This window comes from Camellia sinensis, chromosome 6 (assembly GCF_055761805.1).
Source record: "Camellia sinensis isolate YWXY chromosome 6, ASM5576180v1, whole genome shotgun sequence".
Lineage (NCBI taxonomy): Eukaryota > Viridiplantae > Streptophyta > Magnoliopsida > Ericales > Theaceae > Camellia > Camellia sinensis.
In genome coordinates, this window is record NC_138966.1 from 150,750,173 (window position 1) to 150,769,278 (window position 19,106).

Consider the following 19,106-nt stretch of genomic DNA (forward strand, 5'->3'; position numbering starts at 1 on the left):
TACCCCGGTGGCAAAACACTACCAACCCGGTCTCCCAAGAAATGGAACCACTCCCCGCCCAAGGTACATAATGTGACCCTCTGGCGGTAGCAATCGATAACAGCCCGGTATGACGATAGCCAGTCCATACCCAAAATAACATCAAAACCCTTCATGGGCATAACTACAAAAAGGAACGCAAGTCTATAGTCGACGACCTCTATATCGCAACCTCTACAACCCTATTTCAGGATCAACTCACCATCAAGAGGTGACACTACACATATAGGAGATGCTAACTGTGCTAACTCCAACTCCAAAACAGATGCAAATGCAGCAGATACAAAAGAATGAGATGCACCCATATCAATCAACACATTAGCAACCGAGTTGCAAAACAAAAAGGTACCTCTCACTACTGATGGAGCCGGTACTAGATCCTGCGCGGTAACAGCATACACGCGCCCTGTAGGCCCCTGATCCACCTGCTCACCTCTAGGAGCAAACGACTGCTGCACAGACTGGGATGACGAAGCTCCCGGATTGGCCCTCGAGGCTTGCACAGACTGAGCTGGCTGAAAACTCTGCGTCTGCCTAGAACCAGACGCCCCTGAAGTAGCACTCAACTGTGGGCAAAACCTCTTCAGGTGCCCAGGCTGACCACACTGATAACAAGACACGGACTGGCCCCTACCCTGACTCTAGCCCTGAGGTCTAGCTGAAGAAGAAGCAGCTCGCTGACCCCCTCCCTTCTGCGGGCAAACTGAAACCTTGTGACCCAGCTGGCCACACTTGTAACAGGTGAAATCCCCCTGACTACCTCTCCCGGAGCCTGTACTCGGCACTGGAAAGGTCGACCTAGCCAGACCACCCTGAGACTGCTGAGGGTTGGGACCCCTCTGTCTCCTACCATCGCCTTGACCATCTTGGCTCCTCTTGGAGCCTCTCTGCCCCTCATCCTCCTCCTGCATCAAGAGCTCCATATGAGCTGCAGCATCCACCAACCGTCTATACTCTCGGATGAAAGATCCACCAACCCTCATCTTGAGGCCTCGCCTCTGCTTCTGCTCAAACTCAAAGCAACGGCGTTCCTCGGACGCCACTAGTTCAGGTGCAAACTTGGATAGACTAGTAAAAGTAGCCTCAAACTCGGCCACTGACAGGCTCTGCTGCTTAAGCTGGCAAAACTGCTCCCTCAGCTTCTCCCTTGCAACTGAAGATAAAAACTTCTCCTGGAAAGCATTCACAAATGCCTCCCATGCACCACCAACACTGCCCTTCTCGTACTTCCACCATTGACCCGCATCTCCCTTCAGTTGGAAGGATGCCAAGGTCACCTTAAGAGCCCCGTCCTCGATGCCAAGCATCTCGAACGTCTTCTCCATTTGTTCCAGCCACTCGTCAGCCTTAAGTGGCTCTTTCGGATCCCCAACAAACTCGTCCGGGTTAGACTGGAAGAATTCCCTCTTCAGGAAAGAATGCCCTGCCTCAGCAACCTGATTTTCAGTTCTGAGAATACCCAAAGCTCCCGCTATCTCTCGGGCCAAGGCACTCATAGCCTGCTGACCCGCTGGCTCGGCCACGTTGGCCTGACCAACTTCCTCCTGCACTGCCGGAATATCATCCGGTAAAGGTACTTCCTGCCTCGCAGGTCTACCACACCTAGCACCTCTTCCTTGTCCTGACATCCTAATAAAGGTAATACAGAACGTTAGCACATTCACAAATGTGCCAAAACTAAACACTCACGTCCTAATGCATGGACAACTGAAATTCACTCCACGTAAGCACATAAACACATAAGCACTTACGAATTTCATTTCCGGATAATGATAGTCCCGAGGCGTTACTAGAGTTCCGGTTAGAAACAGCATTGATCAAGTGCCTTTCCAACATGACTCACAGAAACCCAAGGATCCAATCAACATCCTAGAAACTAAATCCCATACCCATATAGTCACATAAGCATGTTATCAATTAAACACATAGCATGCAACACTATTCCGAAGTCTCTATCAAGCGAGACAAACCCATTGTGATACTAATCACTTCCCACGTACCCAAAGTATTCGAACCCGGTACGCTCTGATACCAAGTTGTAACGCCCTCAAAATAATAACATTAAACCCATCAATATAGACATACATTGATATATATAAAAGTTCCACATTCTTCTATTCAACAGAGTTTCATTACAAAAAGTATTACATGTTAACAACAAAAGCAAATGCCCTAAAGGCTTACAGCTTTCCAAGCTAACACTTGGTTACAACAAAAGAGTACTAACTCATTTACACATTAAGCCCTTGGCTTAAATATACATGTAATACATCAAAAGGGAAAAGACAACAAAAGTCCGCCCGCCTCTAGCCTCCCAAGCTACGTCCTTGGAGGTGGCATGCTACCTGTACCTGAAAATGATGTTCCCATATAGGCTGAGCCACAGCTCAGCAGAGATATACTAAACCAACTATGAGCAATGACTAAAAGATTAGCAATTGATAGATGGCCAACACCGATACATCCGCATATATCACGTCACAATTTCATAACATACGAGTCTATGTCACTTTCCATTTTCCATCCTTATTTAATAGATAAGCATATTAGCTATATCAACACATCAACAGATAAACATCTTACGCATCAACAGATAAGCATATAAGCTGTATCCACACTTCACTAGACAAGCATATGAGTTGTATCTACACTTCTCAAAGATAAGTCTATGAGTTGTATCTTCACTTCTCTAGACAAGCATATGAGCTGTGTCTACGGAGTTCATCCCCCATCTCCTCCAATCCTATCCAGTTTAGAGGTACATCCCCCATCTTCCCTTAAACTGCGGAGTACATCCCCCATCTCCTCCTCTACACACAATGCATATAAACACAAGGGTTCTATACACAATCAATCAATACATAGAATTAATGTATTCAATTCACCGTCATACTCTATGACACATTCACTCGATTAGTTTTAGTTTGCCTAATCATCATGCATTGTCTACAACAATCAAGACTATCCTCCACCGATAGCCCAAAGCAATTATTTCTAAATAGAAAATAAATGCACAAAATGGATATTAAATCGACATTTCAATTAGGTGAGCAATAAATGATCCAACCACACCCTTTAGTCCCATACATTCCCGATTTCAACATTCTCAATTCAATTCCTCATTTCCAACAATTAATTATACAAATTAATTAACCAATGTAATTAGGGCATATGCCGTGATTAACATCACAACCCTTAGGTTCCATTTTCATTAATGTTTTAACATTAATTTCACTTTTCCATGCCAGACATGCATTTAGGTTTTATATGATTAAAACCCCAACTTTTGTAAAATTACACAAAGGCCCGAACTTTCTCAAAATTACCCAACAACTCCCAACATATCGAAATGCCAAAATTTAAAGACAAAACTCATAAAGAGGAGTAGGATATCCCTACCTCAAAGTTAGAGCTCGGATGGAGAAGAGACCAAAACCAAAGTGCTCCAAAAGCCAAGATTCTCGGATCAAAACGACGCCCTCGACGATCAACACAACTCTTACAAAGGCCGAAGGAGAGGAAAACACTCTAACTAGATCAAACCCTAGAGAGAAGGGAGTTTCTAGAGAGAGGAGCTCTCAAAATGACTTTTTGGAAAGTAAGAGAGAGAAAGAGAAAGGAAAAGGTGATTTGAAAAGCCAAAACACGGAGCTTTAACCCAGTCGCCCCGCTCGAGCGTCAAACTCCCCACTCGAGGGTCACTCACAGACTCCCGCTCGAGCGTCAACAATCCCGCTCGAGCGGCGGATACACACTCCCAGAACTTTTACAGAACCAGGTCTCCGCTCGAGCGTCAAACCTCCCCGCTCGAGCGTCACACACAACATCCCGCTCGAGCGTCAAAACTCCCGCTCGAGCGCACAACACTGCAGAGGAGATACTGGAAGATGGAAAACTACGCTCGAGCGTCGGAAACCCCGCTCGAGCGGACAGACAACAACGAAGGGCCCGCTCGAGCGTCAAAATCCTCGCTCGAGCGTGAAGGCCAAAATCTGGGCAACTACACTTGGTTCCTAAGCTCAACCAACCTGTTATACACCTGCCCAACACAACCCAAGACTCAAATACAAGGAGTAAAGGATGTAAACGAGATGTACACAACAACCAATGAAAAGGGAAACCGGGATCGCTATAGAAAATAAAAGAATATGGAAAATAAAAAATTACAATTTTTTGAAAAGTGAATCCCGAAAAACCAAACCAAACAAGCTGAATGTTTTTTTTTTTTCATTGTGTAGATAAAAAATAAATTAAAAAATTTTAATTTTAATTGACAAAATTAAACGCTCAACCTTGAATTTTTATTTTTTATATTTTGTAATTTCTTCTAAAATTTTTCATTACACTATTAATTTAGACCATCACGTAGACAATATCAAATAATAATTTTGAAAAATACCTAACAATTAAGGAGAAATCTATTATAAAGGGGCCTACCATATACACTCTTAGATATATCATTTTCTTCTTTAATTATGATTAATTTTTTTTTTAATTGTAAGATAATTTAATTAAGACTTATGAAATCTTTAGTTATGTTTCATGTGATATTTAATTATAATGTTTTTAATTAGTATTTAAAAATATAAAATTATATCATTTTTTTAAGAAAAAATTGATTTAAGATCCCTCCCCAACTTTTGATAGGAGTAGAGGTCCACAATAATATGTTTTAATAGCTAAAGTCCATCAATCTTATTTTATGTTATAAAATGCCTAATTTACCCTTCTTTATAACATAAGTTTGTTTGGATTTTGGCAAACTAAATTCTATTGCTAACTTCACGGTGGAGATTTTGGAAACTGACTTCGCAAGTGTTGATTTCGTCGGAGATTTCGTAGGGATTTCGCAAGTGTTGCAGTGGACTTGACGATAGAGATTGCTACGATCGTGTAGGTGTTATAGTGTGTTGATCGCATAAGTTTTTCAGTGGAGTTGAATCAGGTATGTTTTCGATAGAGATTTCACATGGATTTTGATTTTTGTTTTGAATTTTATGTAAATATTTCGATTTCATATTAGTTTTTCTAGTGTATTTTTGCATTAGGTTTTTGTTTTCATTTTTGATGAATTTAAAAGCGAGGCTAGCTCAGTGAAGTTATTTATGATTTTTGGAGTTGATTTTTCATTCTCTGTTATTGATCAATTTTAGACAGAGGCCAGCTTGATAGAGTTGATTTTTATTTTTTGAATTAATTTTTCATTTTCTATTTTTTGATCAATTTCAAAGAGTGTTGACAGTGTAGTTGATTTTGATGTTTAGAGTTCATTTTTCGTGCTCTGTTTTTCATCAACTTGCTGATCAATGATAGGTTTTTTTCTCTATTTTTTCAAACTAGAGAGATTTTTTCAAACCAGATAAATTTCATTCTCTGCACTTTTATTAGTATAATCCAGAGAAAATTATAAGTTTGTTATTATAATCTAACGAAAAGTACAAAGAAAATTATATGTTCATATGGACATATTATTAGAAGTTTCTAATGCAGATAGAATCTGAGAAAGTGAATATAACTTCTTAAATTTCTCTGGACTTTTATTTGTAGTTGAGAGAAAATTATAAGTTTGTTATTCACTTTCAGTTTGTAGTTCAGAGAAAATTATAAGTTTGTAGAAAGTGAATATAAGTTTTTGTTTCTCTGAGAAAAAGTTATTTTTTGTATTTTTTTCTTTCAATTTAGATGGACAGTGTAGTGTTTTTTTTGTTATCTTGAAGTTGTATATGAGTTTGTAAATTTCTCTGGATTTTGATATGAGTGCAATATTGCAGAATGACGTAGAGAAAACTGTAAGCTTGTAATTCAGTGAAAATTACAGAGAAGTTTATAATTTCATAATAGATCTTCTATGTGATTTTTGTCTATGATTGTGTTTAATAGTTAGCAGTAAATTTCTCTGTGATTCTCTCTGGATTCATTAATTTTTTCTGTGATTTTGTTTTTGTTATCTTGAAGGTGAATATAAGTTTGTAAATGTATCTGGACTTTGATTTGAGTCCAGAGAAAATTATAATTATTAGAAATTTGTCTGGACTTTTTTGTTGTTCTTGTGAAGTGTTTTTATGTTGAACAAATTATTTTTCTTGTTTTTTCTTTCAATTTCGATGGATAGTGCAGTGTTATTGCTGTGCAAATATGAAAATGATACTATTGTCATTAATGTTTCATGCGAATTGAATTTTGAGGAATTGGCTGGCATTTTGTGTAAAACATGGGAGAATTTGAAACCTGAGATGATGCGTATGTCATATTCTATAGTGGGCCATCTGAATTGTATGGTTCGAAATGATATTGACTTTCTGAATATGTTGAGGGTTGTTTGTGCACATAGTGTTGATATAGTTGATGCTTCAGTTACGAGGTGTAGTACTTCTAATCAAGAGGATGAAGTGGGGTCTAATTGGGTAGATTTTGTGCATGGTAAATGTGATAAGCTGGTGGATATTGAAAAGAATTCACTCTCTAAGTTTTGTTCTCACCAAGAAAAGGCGTTATTGTCAGATGGTTGGCGAAATAATATTACGAGTGTTGGACAAAAGTTTGAGGGTGGTGTGGTTGAGTTCCATACTGTTTTATGCAAGTATGCTATTGAGGTTGGTTTTCAATTTACGTATGTTAAAAATGACAAGCTGAGGGTTACGACAGAATGTGCATACAAGGAATCAAGGGGATGTATGTTGCGTGTACATGCTTCAGTTGAAAAAGATAAATGGGTTCTTTTATATAAGAACTTTGAACAATGAACATACGTGTGGTGTGGCAGTTCGTACTAGTAAACATGCTAGGATGACTTCTAGCTTAGTTTCTGGGCTGATATTTGAAGAGGTAAGTGCAAAATATTTAACTCATCTAGTTGATGTTGTCAAAGAAATGAAAGACAAGTATGGGGTCTCAATCAGTTATAATTGTGGTTGATTGGGGGTTGAAAAAGCAAAATGTAGTACATAAAGGGATTCTTGTTTGTCATTCGATCAATTACGGTGGTATTTTGATGAGGCATTGAAGAACAATCCAGGTAGTCGTTTTGAGTTAGATTTTGAAGATAACAAGCGTTTCAAAAAAGTGTTTATGGCTTTTCATGCATGCATTGCTGGTTTCAAATATTGTCGGTCATTGCTGTTTCTTGATGGAACATTTTTGAAAGGACAATACAAAGGAGTTATGCTTGCTGCGACGGGAAAAGATGGAAATGAAGGTAATTGTAAAGATATCTTATTTTATCTAAGTATGTGAATTTTCTATACATGTAGGAATTGAGTGAATGTGATTTTTCTCTGACACTTTGAATTTTCTCTGGTTTTGGCTACTATGTGAATTTTCTCTTGTTGTGGCCAGTATGAATTTTCTCTGGATTTTGGTTAGTGTGTGAATTTTCTCTAGATGTTGTCATTGTGTGAATTTTATCTGTAGTTGGTCACTAAGTGAATTTTCTTTGGATATTGTCGCTAAGTGAATTTTCTCTGGATGTTGCCAATGTGTGAATTTTATTTGTAGTTGGTCACTATTAAATTTTCTTTGGAGTTGGTCACTAAGTGAATTTTCTCTGGAGGTTGTCATTGTTTGAATTTTCTCTGGATGTTGGCAGTGTCAAATTTCTCTGGTTGTTTATTGTTCTAATTTTCTCTTCATGTGTATATCTAATATGCTTGTTCCTATTTGTTTTGTAGGTTTTTTTCCTATAGCTTTTGCTGTTGTTGATGCTGAGAATAAAGACAATTGGTGTTGGTTCCTTGAACATTTATGTGAAATATCAGAATCGGAGAGGGTGATAAGTTTCATATTAGATCGACATTGTAGTATTGTGGAAGGAATTGCTAGGTTTTTCCCTAATTGCTTTCATGGATTTTGTCTTGAACATCTAAAGAGAAATTTGAGGGATAAGTTGTCATGTGAAAACACAAATTTGGTTAGGGAGACGATTGTGTCCAAGTTTTCAGAATGTGCATATGCGTCAACAAAGACATCATTTCATTTCAAGTTAAATGAATTAAAAAGTCAGGAAGGAGACATTGTGAGTGTTTTCTTGAGAAGTTTACCATAAGAAAATTGGAGTGATGCATATTTTGAAGGGAAACGTTATGGTGAGATGAATTCAAATGTTGCTGAGTCATTCAATTCATGGATATGAGATGCTCGGCACTTGCTAATAACAAATTTGATGAACATGATATGGTTGTAAATCATGAATATGAGGTTTGATAGGAGGTTATTCTCTAGTAAATTGAATAAAGTTCTCTGTTCTCATATAAATAGTGTATTGGAGAAGGCTTTCTTGGATGGGAGGACATGGAGTGTGAGTTTATCATCTGATAATGTCTTTGAAGTGCATTGTTTTCCTTCGGTTATGGTTGATCTTGGGTTGAGAACTTGTTCATGTTGAAAACGGGAAATAAATGGGTATCCATGTCAACATGCTGTTACAGTAATTTTTAGGAGTGGAAAGAATTTGAATTCATTTGTTGAACCATTTTTTCATGCTGATATGTATCATCAAGCATACTCGTTTTCAATTGGCCCCGTTCCAACCATTGAAAAACCTGTGTGTAGCATTGATGGATGCTATGATTTTACCTCCATTGAGTAAGAGACTAGCTGGGAGACCAAAGAAGAACAAAATTGCTTCTACTGGAGAGTTTAAAAGGGTGATTAAATGTAGTCGTTGTGTCACGCCCTCAAAATAAACCCATTATATATATATCATTGGCATACAATATTAAAAGAAACCAATTCATTATCTCATTCATCAGAGTATTACTAAATGAAAACATTACATGTAATATCAAATTAAATGCCCTAAGGGCTTACATCTTTCCAAGCTGACACTTGGACACAAAATTATGAGTTCTAACTCAAATATAAATAAAGCCCTCGGCTTGAATGTTTAACAAATAAAAACAAATAACTAAAGACAGTCTTCAAATCCAAATCCTTCCAAGCTAAGTCCTTGGAGGTAGCTTATCACCTGAACCTGAAAATGATGTTCCCATATAGGGTGAGCCACAGCCCAGTAGAAATATACTAAACCAAATATAAGCTTTGAATAAAGCAATAGCATTCAATAGATGGTCAACCAAGATAATCAATTACATCATTATACAGTTTCATGACATTAATGTCTAAGACACATTTTACTTTCCAACATTATCAATATGGCTCAGAACCTGGCCAAACTTACAACAGTGAACTATTTATATCAAATTCACATTCTTCCAATGTCAACAAACAAATGAGACTCAGGCTCACATCAAAACACTTCATACTTCCAGTTTGATACACATTTTAGTGCTGTATCAATAAAAACACTTCAATATAAATAAGCACACATAAAAGTGATGCTAATGGAGTCCATCCCCTATCTCCTCCCAAACAAAATCCGGTTTAGAGGTCCATCCCCTATCTTCCCCTAAACCGTGGAGTGCATCCCCTATCTCCTCCCACACAAAACAATGTATGTCAACACATAACATATACAACACACAATCAATACACATATTGTCTTTATTAATTCAGCAGCCAAAATTGATGACTTAATCAATGGTTAGTTTCAGTTATCCCTAATCCACATGCAGTGTCTACAACAATCACGACTATCCTCCACCGATAGCCCAAAACAGTTATTTCTAAACAAGAAATAAATGAATCAACTAATATAATTCCAACATTTTCGTAGGTGAGTGATTAAACAAATCAACTACACCATTTAATTAATAAATTCCTCAATTTCATGAACTCAACTAAATTCCCCAATTTTCCCTAAATTAATTATACAAATTAATTTATTACAACAATTAGAGTTTTTCCCAAAATTACCAAACAACCCCCAACATATCAAAATTCCAAAACTTAGGACCAAACCTATAATATGGAGTAGGAAATCCCTACCTCGAAGAAAACAACTTAAATAGAGAAGATGGAGATGACCACCCAAAATCCAAAGTGCTCCAAATCGCGAAAAGTTCAGATTAAAACGGAGCCCTCGTCTCACACTATCTTTTTAACAAAGGATCTAGGGTAGTAATACACTCTAAGTAGATCAAACCTAAGAGAGAAGGTGAGTATGGAGAGAGAGAAGTCGGACCAAGGGTTTGGAATAAAAAGAAGATGAAAAAGACTGATCAAAACCTACTGCTGCTTATATAAACTGGACAGGCTCGCTCGAGCGAAGACATGGTCGCTCGAGCGACCAGACACAAGAAAACCTCGCTCGAGCGAAGAAAAGCTCGCTCGAGCCAAGAATGCAATGCTTCAGGTCTGCAACCTTGGAGCACGCTCGAGCGACAGAATGCTCGCTCGAGCAAGGAACTCGAAAACATACACCTCTCTCGCTCGAGCGAAGAAAATCTCGCTCGATCGAATAAGCACTGCCCTCAGGTCTATACCAGACGCAGTCGCTCGCTCGAGCGAAACAAAGCTGGATCGAGCCAGAAGACACAAAAAACAACCCTCGCTCGAGCGACCAATCCCTGGCTCGAGCGAACAACCCAAAAACTGGACAACAACACTTGGTTTATAAATCCAACCAACCTGAAACAAACCTGCCCAACTCATCCTATAACTCCAAATGAGAAAATAAAGGACAACAACAACAATTATACAATGGCAGAATATACGGAACCTAAGTCCGGATTCAATAATCAAATAGGAAAAGACCGGGGTCGCTATACGTTGTGAGAGTATTGGTCACCATAATAAGAAGACATGCAAGGAACTTTTGTTAAATAGTTGAGGATAATACATTTTATTGATTGAATAACACATTTGATAATTGCTTTGTGTATTTTGTTTTGTGAAATGTATTTTTTGGACAGTGTATATAATGATACCTATCAAATTCATCTAGAGAAATTTTTCAATAGCAGTGAAAGTGTGCATTGTGTTTGTTGATATATACTGTAGGCAGTGTGTTTATAATACCGGTCAAATTCATCCAGAGAAATTTGCCTATAACAGAAAAAATTCTCTGTGCAATGTGTTTTGAAGCTTCAAATTCATCCAGAGAAATTTTCCAATAGCAGAGAAAATTACTGTGTTCATTGTGTGTTTTGAATTTGATGATTGTTTTGTAACAACACAGTGCATTACATATTGCATGATCATATAGGCACCTTCTTTGGGATGATACGAGTTAAATTTCTCCGTGAATTCCTGGTAACTTCATGCCAGTCAAATTCATCCATAGAAATTTGCCAATAGAAGAAAAATTTATTATGTGCATTGTGTTTGTTGAAATGTGAATTATGTTTTGTGAGGTCTAATTCATCCAGAGAAATTTGCTAATGGCATTGAAAATTACAATGTGCATTGTGTTTGTTGAAACATACTATGGGCAGTGTGTTTAGAATACCAGTCAATTTCATCTAGAGAAATTTGCCACTAGCAGAGAAAATTATCTATGCATTGTGTTTTGAAACTTCAAATTCATCCAGTGAAATTTGCCAATAGCAGAGAAAATTACTGTGCGCTTTGTGTTTTCTGAATTTGATTATTGTTTTGTACCAACACATAGCATTATAGATTACACGATCATATAGGCATCCCCTTGGCAAAATACGAGTTAAATTTCTCTGTGAATTTCTGGTAATATCATACCAAAGGAATTTCTGTAGACAATTTTCTCTATGTAGATTGTGTTGACAATCATAATAAAAAAAATATATATTTAACCATTGATAGCTATGAAATTTACATTAATAAAAAAAAGATATATACATATATGTCAAACATCATTATTCCTTCAATATCTGAAAAAAAAAATTGAATGGTTAATCCTAATTACATTATGTACATTGTCTTCCTTTTACTAGTGTACTTTCACTATTATACTTTTGGTTCTTTTTCTGGTGGCATTTGAATTGGTTCTGTTCATGACCGGCCAACTTTGGTCACAAATCTCTCTATGTTTTCTGCCATCACCAACTTTATGTCTTGTGTGGACAATTTTGAGCTGATAGGTTTATGGTTGTTATATTGTCTCATTATGTAGCATACAAAGACGCCAAAATCCAGGCTGCATACAAATTATAGGTATAGTTAGTTTTAAGAAACATTCAAATTAGATTGTCTTATTTATAGATGTTGTATGAAACTTACGAATCACTGTCTTGTTGTAGAGCATTGTTGACATATTCAAAGTCGTAATTTGTGTTTTGTGAGTCCATCAGTTTGAAAGAGGGTTGTGATTGTGCATCTCTTTCAAGGCAAGCTTTCAAAAAATTCTTCACATAATCTTGTTTTAAAAAAATAATTTTTAAATAACAGAGAAATTTACAAACAAATCAATGGGATTTTATGAAAATTATCATGACATATACATTATCATGGATCAGAGAAATTTGCACTCATTACTAATTATTTTGCATCTTTGATATATTTGTCTTGTGCATCATCCCTCATTGGCCTTAGTGAGTTTTAGAACCTCCATAAATTGTCTTGTTTGTCAAAGACTAGCAAGGTCTAGTGATTTCCATCTGTTAACTTCTCATTACCCCCAGTATTTATTGGGAAATGGAGGAACCTGTAGTTCCTCCATGCTGTTTCAAGATGCTTGTCAAATAATGAGACTCGGAAAGTTTGATTTTCCGTCATCTTGATGAAGTTCTGCGGTCAGAGAAAATCAAAAAATGGTTAATTTTATGAGAAAGTTGAAATGACAGGAATTTAAGAAATATACACACAGAGAAATTTTAAATGCACACAACTAGCCAGAGAAAATTAGACTAGTGACACAATTGGCTTCAAGAAGTATCTTAACAAGAGAAAGTAGTAAGTAAACTCCATAGAAAATCAAATAAAAAAGTAGTAACATACTAAGCTCATGCATGTGAAAAAAAAATGAAGTTGGTTGTTGTCATTTTCTCCTCTGGTCAGCAAATAGGATCTCTCCATAACCATCAATGACTTGAAAAATATCATTTATAATTGTAAGATTGGTTTATAAAGGCTGATGGAACATTGCAGAGAAATTTTGATGAAAGACTTACATTGTTGGCAATTTCTTTTTGCTTTATTAGGTTTCCAATATTTTCAAAAGTAATGAGATTCAACTCACTTGTCCAGATTAAAGCCCTAAAAGATGACAAAGAAGGGATTTAATATTTGTTAATGCAATATAAGTTAGTAAATTGTTATTTGTTATCTTCTATTTTATTTGTTGTACTTACTCGAGCCCAGACACATTCGATATGTGCTGCAAGATGTCTTTTACATGTTCTTTTATCAATCTTGAAATCGGTAGGGTTTGTGAAAAAAACCCAAGATTTTCAGATGTTTGTTGGTTGAGGCAAGACGTACGCATCGGCATCAAATACTTCTTTGTCTTTGGTGGTTTGCTCTGTTTTCTTTGCAGCTTGCTTTGAAGCTCTAGTCACCTTTGCAACTTTGGGATATTGAAATTCTAGATCTTGCTGCTTTTTTTTTCATTTCTTTTGCCTTTAAATTTTTTATCATTAATGTATGATCTTTTTTCATTGTAGACAGTGAAAATATTAGTAAAAGTGAAATCTCTCGGAAGTAAGAGATAATATTTCAATATGTAAATTTATTTGATTCAATATTTTCCAATTACCATAGACTTTTGTCTTTTGTTTTAGTTGTTCTTTGTGTGCCACTTGTTCTTGCTGGGTTGTTGGTTGTTGTTCCACTTTTATTCCAACTATACATAGTGAAAATCAAACAAGCCCAAAAAATCAAATAAGCAAATAGACAGAGAAAATCAAATAAGCAGTAGAAATCAATAGAAATAAGCACCAGAAATTAATGTGGTCAGAGAAATTTATAATAAATAGAAATTTCTCTAAGTTATGTTGACACAAGGACATAACTTTTTGTGGTCAAGATTTTCACTGACCTTGTGGTTGAACTTGTATTGGTGTTCGGCAAGGTTGTGTGGCTAGTTAGACGGATAGTTCTTGAATTTGTTCATACAATCTAGCATTTTCAGTTTCAAGCTTTGAAATTAAATACTTCAATTGTTGAATTGTTTTTGTATCATCTTCTTTTTTAACCTCCAACATCCTTAGTTTTATTTGGTTTGTGCTGTCTCTTTCTTGAAGTTCCGGTTTTCACTCGAGCGCTTCTCCTCGAGTGAGAGTTTGAGGGGTGAAATCCTACCAAATGTTTGGAGGTGTCCTAGCGGGTGGTCGATGTTCGGTGGGTGTGGAGTTTGGCAGTAGTCTTAGTGGCTATGGAGTTTGGCAGCAACATGGGTGTGGGTTGCAGCTGAGGCCTTGGCGTGGGTTCTGGGTGTGAGCTAAGAAGAAAACCTAGTGGGTGTTTTGTGGGTTTGTAGGTGTTGTGCAGGGGAGTTGCAGCAGCTTGGTGATGTTTAGCCATGGTGTTCGGCTATGAGGATGCAGAGGAGATGTCCTGCCATGGAGATGTCCAGTCATGGAGATGTCTCAGAAGGTGCAGAGGTGCGTGCACAGAAGAGGAGCAGGTAGCAGGTGGGCGTGGTGTGCAACAGGTGGGCGTTGGAGCAGCGTAGGCCTGGGTAGTAGCTGCAGGTGTTTAAATTTTGGGTTGCTGATTAGTTGGGTTTTCAGTTCGGGTTCAGTGGGAGTTGGTTTAGTTTTCTAATTTGGTTTGGGTGTTTTGGTGGGTTGTTTTTGTGGAGATTCATGTATTTTAATTTTCTAGTTAAGTTCTTCTTAACTTTTTTTTAAAAATTCGAGAGGCTTAGGGGTTGGTGTATGAATGCGAGTAGCAGTAGTAGGGGTATTTGTATACTTCCGAATCTCTCTCGATGCATGTCTTCTTCCTGTACCTTTAATTTCATGCTGTTAAATGAAATTTTCTTTGCTGATAAAAAAAAAGGTTCTTATTGCAACCTCATTTTCTGTAAGTAATTTTTCAATTTCTCTCTTCTTCTATTTTAGATTTAGAAAGTACCTTTAGTCTTTGATGTAGATCAGCAGTTTGAGCATCCTTTGATTCCTCAGATCCTTGAGGCTGATGCATTGTTGAGCCACAAATGCTATCATGATGTTCGTCCATTGGCTCATTATGTTCTACTTCATCACTTTCCTCATTGTTTTCTTCTTGCTCTTTAGATTGAGTGGCTTCATCTTCTTCTTCACTGTCTTGTTCTTTCTGTTCATTTTCTTCTTTGTCTTCTACTTTTATTTCTTCACTTTTTTCTCTGGCTTCCGTTTCTTCACTGCTTGCTTGATCTTCTTATTCTTCTATATTGCCTTCTCCTTCTTCATTCCCTGCTTCTTCAAATGAATCCGCTAATGTCTCCTTGAATTTGACAATTGCCTTTTTTGATTCTTTCTTCTTTTTTTTACCAAGACAAAACTCCTCTGATGGGTTTTTAACTATCTCCTTGTTATCTATCTGTAACAGGAAACTTTTTTATTAGAGAAATGTTACAAAATTCACTGAGAGAAAAAATTCAAATAAGACAAATGAAATTCATCTAAATGATACTAATGGGAAACAAACTTCAGAGAAAATTGTATGGGCTAGAGAAAATTACAAATAAGGAGTTAATTTTATGAGACAGAAAATTATGAAACAAGCAATATAATTTAGATATCAGAGAAAATCAATCAAGGCATATAAGTTAATGTTACTATAATTGTGTTAGAGAAATTTGGATTCCAGAGAAAATTCATTACAAGGGTAGAAATAAACAGTGTTAATCAAAGAAGCAAGGCACATAAGTTATGGGCCTGAGAAATTTACACACAAGGAGAAACAATTTTATGGGCCAGAGAAAATTATGAAACAACCAACATAATTCAGATATCAGAGAAAATCAATCAGGGCATATAAGTTAATGTGTTACAATTGTGGTCAGAGAAATTTGGACTGTAGAGAAAATTGATTGCAATGGCAGAAATAAACTAGTGGTAATAAAAGAAGAAATATAAATTGATAGTTCAGAGAAAATTGATCTCAATCAATCAAGGGACAAGGAGGGAAACAAATCAGTGGTCAGAGAAATTTTGGAATTTCACTAAGATTTTAGTGGCGATAGAAATCTAACCTGTCGAGGTGCAAGAGAGTGGACTAGTGTCTTCTGCAGCTATTTGGTCAAGCTTTGCAGGTTCCACTTGGCATATCTTGGGAAGTCGGTTGTGTTACTATCTTCCGAGTCAATGACATTTGCATGTTCACATAGCCAATACTGTGATGGAAATTAAAGTAATTAAATTTTGTTAAACACACAAATTTGTAAGTATGATAACTGCAAATTTGAACGGAAATTATACTTACCAACAATGCAATGACACACCCCGTAACTTTTTCTGGAGTTTTGTGCAACGCTATGATAGAATCAATCAATGTTGATGTGATTGCTTCTGGCCAATCATACTGTTTCATTGATTCAAGAGGTTCCACATACTTTATGAAAACCCACCCTATTGAATTCCCACTTGTTGCAAAAAATAGGGCGAGACACAAGTACAATGTAACAATGATTGCTACATCTTTGTAGTCAGTTGGTTGCTTGCCTTTCATTACTTTGACCAAGGTATTTTTAAGAATAGGACTGATGAGCCTTGTGTCCTTTGGGAATCTTCTCCTTAGGAATGCATATTTTGACTTTTTAAAGTATCTTAATGACATGGCTCCTTTACCTCCTTGCAAATCAAAAATCAAGGTCATGTCATTGGTTGTGAAGGTCAAGTTCTTTTTACCAACTGTGAATGTTTTTGTTTTTTCATTGTAAAGTTGGATTGTTGCAACTACATCATCATCAGATTTCCTAGATTTCCTTAGATCCATCCTTCTAGTGGTTGGAGCTTGGATCAAATACCAAAATGGGATCTTTTGAAGCTCTACAAGTTGGTTTGAATTGAATTTAAGTGTTTGAAAAAATGAGACAACAGATGAGAGGTTGGATCGGTATTGAATGCTGTAATGAGCTCTTTTTCTTTGGAGTTTAACAGGTTTTTTCCCCTTTGAGCTTAAGTCTTTTGAAGTTGGGGTATTCATCTTGATGTTAGTTGCTTCATCACCTTGGACTTGTATGTTTTGGCAAGGAGTTTGTGGTGTTTTGCTAGTTTTTGATCTTAGATCATAAGAAGATTGAGAGAGTTTCTGTTTCTTGCTTGGTGTATTTGGTGTTTTGCTGTTTTTACGTTTTTTCCATTTCTAGACAATGATGAAAACATAAAGATGTCAACAATAAATCCCAGAGAAAATTTAACATGCCAGAGAAAATTGGACATGCTAGAGAAAATTACACATAAGGGAGAAAACTAAGGTGGCCAAGGAAAATTATAAATGTCAAACAAAATTAGACACTAAAAATTAAATGTCAGAGTACTAATTGTTTTCCTGTGGAATACATCTAGCCATAGAAAATTTTCATTCAAAGAGAAAATCAACAAAGCAACATAAACATGGCAAAGAAATTTTCAATAATTGTTAAAATTACATATAGAAGTAAAATATAGCCAGAGAAAATTCAAAAAAGAAACACATATCTACCAAGCACAGAAAATGAATGATAGAGAAAAGCAAACATGGCAAGCGAAAAAAAATTTCCATTCCACAATTAGCAAGATAAAATAAACAAAGCAACGTAAACATGTCACTGAAAATTACACAACATTGAAACCAAGAATTGAACAAAATAAACCTACTAGAGAAAATTATACATTCGGGAGAAAATTACACATTCTTGAGAAAATTTCCATTCCAGAGAAAATTTCAAGTCTATAATATTAAAATGCTAGAGAAATTTACATACACAACCAGAGAAAATTAAACATGATAGAGACACACAAGGGAGAAAAATGATGTGGCTAGAGAAAATTATAAATGCCAAAGAAACTTGGACACAGACAAAAGAGTAATAGACATTCCAGAGAAAAATATATATTCCAGAGAAATTTACAAAGTAGAGAAAATTATAGACAAAATCACAGAAACATGTTCAAGAATAAGATCAAAACACAGAGAAATAACTTTTTTCAAAATAAACATGCCAGAGAAAATTCAAAGAAGAAACATACATTCTAGTCCATAATATTAAAATGCCAGAGAAATTTACATACACAACCAGAGAAAATTAAACATGATAGAGACACACAAGGGAGAAAAGTGATGTGGCCATAGAAAATTATAAATGCCAGAGAAACTTAGACAGAGACAAGAGAGTAATAGACATTCCAGAGAAAGATAGACATGCCAATGTAAAATACATATTATAGAGAAATTTACAATGCAGAGAAATTTATAGACAAAATCACAGAAACATGTTCAAGAATAAGATCAAAGCACAGAGAAACAAGTTTTTTCAAAATAAACATGCGAGAGAAAATTCAAAGAAGAAACATGCATTAAGCAAAAACCAGAGAAATTCAAATGCCAGAGAAATTTACAGATAAAATCACACAAACATGCTCAAGAATAAGTTCAAAACACAAAGAAATAACTTTTTTCAAATTCATGTACCTTTTTATTACGAAATTGAAACCCTAATTAATGGAAAGTTAATATAAAATGTAATTAACTGTATTTCCAGAAAAAATCTAGTTGGATTGTAGAAAAACTAATCAGAGTTAGGATGAAACTTTAATTACGAATTGATATGCCCTGAGATGAAGATGCGATGTGACGAAGATGAACTGAGATGACGACGAACAAATAAAACGGGGTCAGAGAAATTTGTGAGGAAGGAATGGGAATAATTTTTGCAAAAGATAATGAAGCTCTAATGTCAATGGTGAAGATGATATTGAAACCCTAATTCTGCTGTTCTCTTACTCGTGAAGATGGTTGGATGCTTGGAATAGAACTCAGTTGTCGGAATCAGTTTAGTTTCTGTGTTGATTTGTGAAGGATATTTTAGTTTACGAAATAATTAAAAATGCGTGCCATATTGCTCAGGAACCTGATGCATCATTCTATTTTTTGGTATCTGAGAGGGTAATTTTGGTGAAAATTGGGCCGAGCTATGAGATGGACTTTATGGCACAAAGTACGAAGGACTGGGTAACAAGGCCGAAAAGTTACTCCGGCCCAAGAGAGATAAAGTTACTCTGGCCCAAGAATTGTAAAGTTACTCCGGCCCAAGAATTGTAAAGTTACTCCGGTCCGGAAGCAACTTGGAG